Raw genomic sequence first — 2,808 nt, forward strand, 5'->3', positions numbered from 1 at the left:
TCACAAATGTGTCAAACAGAGCTGAGACTACGCTATAATTCATTATTTTTGAGTTTTTGAACAGATTGCTCTTACCATACTGTACAGGTGTGTCTCTGATCATCACCAGCTCTGCCTATTTCCTCACTTCAAAATAAGGAGGTGGAAGATTTCCTAATAGCCGCAATTTCCCAACAATACTTTATGCTGATGACATGACATCAGCTCCTGTAACTGTATAAAAGAAAAGCTCAACATTCAGAGCAGCACAATAACAACCTCCTCAACCGTCTGAGAGACAGTCTGCTGAAGTTGTGAAGACTTGAAGGTAAATATATGAATGTTTTGTTTGTTTTTTGTGTAAGGTTGGTGAAATGGTGATGTTGCTGATATTTTGGAAAAGCTGTTGATGTGAACAAGTCTTGAATGTTCTCTTTTCAACAGGTGTGATCTCTGTAACCATGCTGAAGGTTTTCTTTGTGCTTGGATGCCTCCTGAGCCTCACTCTGGCTCATCCTGTAAGTGTAACAGTCTCATACTCAATATCAATACCAGTGTTCTTATATGTTCATACCATATAATGTTGTAATAGTTTAACTCAGGCAATATCAGACTGTGTAATTTATGTATTTTCTCCAGATGGAGGCAGAGCACAAACGACTTGCTCGATCAGACTCTAACTCTAACTCTGGCTCCAGCGAGTCCAATGAGGCGAGTCTTTCTCTAGAATTCAACATTCAACACACCTGAATGTCAATCACTGTAAAATTCCTGAGAAACTTCTCTGCTGTATATCTGACAATGTGTGTTTTTGATTTTCTTGAAGGCTGCCACCCGGGAAACAGCAGCAGCCACATCACCTGCTCTTGATGCGTTTTTAGCACTCCAATTACTCCTCCAGCTCCTGAATAATCCTGTATACCCAGGAATCGCCAGCAATAGGATCAATACAGGATTTTCTCCAATTACTCCTCCAGCTCCTAAATAATCCTACTGGACCTACTACTACTACAGCTGCTGCTTCAACATAACTGTCTGAAATTTAACCATAAGTCAATTTTAACATCAGCTTTGTGTGTATCAGGTTTCATTCTCCTTTCAAATTTCAGTGATGTTGTCTTGTGTTTCCATATTCATCACTCAAGTCAGTTGTATTTCATCTAAACATGTGGATGGATGGATGGATGGATGGATGGATGGATGGATGGATGAGACACTGCATTCATGGTTTCATCATGTTTCACGTCTGGGGAAACCTTTCTTGTTTAACACAATAATACTTAAACTACACCTGATTTCTGCAATACCATCTCTTGACAGAGCATCACATGCTGTTAAAAGACAAATAAAAACACTTACTAGAATTTAAATAAAATCTTCTATGCATACTTTGTCTATGGGTACTCATTAAAATATATATCACTATCAGTAATAAAGGCTTTTATGTTTGCACAGTACATGTGTCAGGTTGCCACTTACTCTCCATTAAACAGAATGAAATTATTTGCAGGAGACAAAAGGCTGCTGACATTTTACAGTCCATATAAGAGACTTTAAATCAGTTTGTATTAATTGCATCTTGCTGTAAATAATAGCATCAGTTAAGTATAAAGGAAACAGTTTTATAAATTGTTGAATGCCAACTGAGTATTTTTACATTGTCATTAGTCTGACCTATACAGTACTACTTCAGCACTGGAGAAATGTCTGGCTCCACACATCATTTGACTTCTTTATATTTCTTTAAACCAATCCCAATAGTCTTGGGCAGTGCTAAACCAGTGGCGGAGCCAGACAGTTTTCATAGGGGTGGCCAGACTGAGACCATTGCTCACACAGGGGTGGCAAAGAAACTGATATCTTATTACCATCCTTCTACTGCACGCGCAGAGTCCATTGGCACCTTCACTCGTGGCGCACGTGAACTACTACTACTTATACCTCCTCCACTCAGTATCATTTTCCAGTATTATCTTAAGGTACATTAAATAAAAAGGTGGAAAAATGATAAAACAAAATTATTGCAGTTCACTTCTGATTTACAGAGGAATAAATAATAGAGGTCAAATGACAGTTAAGATCAAAAAACAGACAAACAATAATAGAAGCTACCATCATTATACATTACACTGAAAAGCAGGAGGTGAGGATGCTGAGGTGACCAATCAAGTTTAAATTACAATATTATAGCATTACTGTCATATTTGTGTTTAGTTGTGGTTTGGGTGTCATCAAAGACTTACCATGTGTAATGAACTGGGCAGACGCCTGTACAACCTGGTATTTTAGTTGTGTTAGACTGATAACTTGGGTTTCTTCCACTTTATGTTGAAGAATATTGCCGTGCTTTGTGGTTCTTTCTTGGTCTGTTATGTGTGTGTGGTCCTTAGTCAGTCCTTATGTAGTCATGGTGTGGTGAGAAATGTTGCTGCTGCTTCTCAAGACAGCACTTTGAAGGTAAAGTAAAAAAACTTGAGTAAAAACTTAAGTATTGCCTGTCTTGAACTTTGATAGCTGCAAAGTGGGACTGTCTAAACAAAATGTCTAAACTTTACCAAGGCTTAATGGAGGCTTTTCCAGATGACACTCTTTCTACTGAGAGAAAAAGGGAAGTTGATCTTGAGGAAAACATGGATGTGGATGAGTGGTCACAGATTTGTTCAAATGTACACTCTGGCTCCTATAACTGGAGATGCAAGCTCTTAGAATTCAAGATTCTGCACAGAACATGTACTCCAGTAAAACTGAACGCTATGAATCCAGAAATGTCTTTTTTGCCTTTTTTTTTCTGCATATGCTGTGTTCTTGTTGTAAACTTTCCCCCTTCTG

The 2,808-nt window shown here is 38.2% G+C and overlaps 1 long non-coding RNA gene across 2 annotated transcripts; it reads left to right on the forward strand.

Annotated features, from left to right (window-relative positions):
• The first annotated feature begins 248 nt into the window (after positions 1-248).
• Positions 249-692, forward strand: LOC146313931 (uncharacterized). 2 transcript variants are annotated; one of them, XR_014771898.1, is made up of 3 exons: positions 249-307; positions 424-497; positions 631-692. It is a non-coding gene; the product is annotated as an uncharacterized LOC146313931 (long non-coding RNA). The 2 variants fall into 2 exon arrangements; XR_014771897.1 differs by having other exon boundaries at positions 278-307; positions 619-692.
• The last annotated feature ends 2,116 nt before the right edge of the window (positions 693-2,808 follow it).

Source organism: Lutjanus erythropterus, chromosome 15, assembly GCF_056507025.1.
Source record: "Lutjanus erythropterus isolate fLutEry1 chromosome 15, fLutEry1.hap2, whole genome shotgun sequence".
Taxonomy (NCBI): domain Eukaryota; kingdom Metazoa; phylum Chordata; class Actinopteri; order Lutjaniformes; family Lutjanidae; genus Lutjanus; species Lutjanus erythropterus.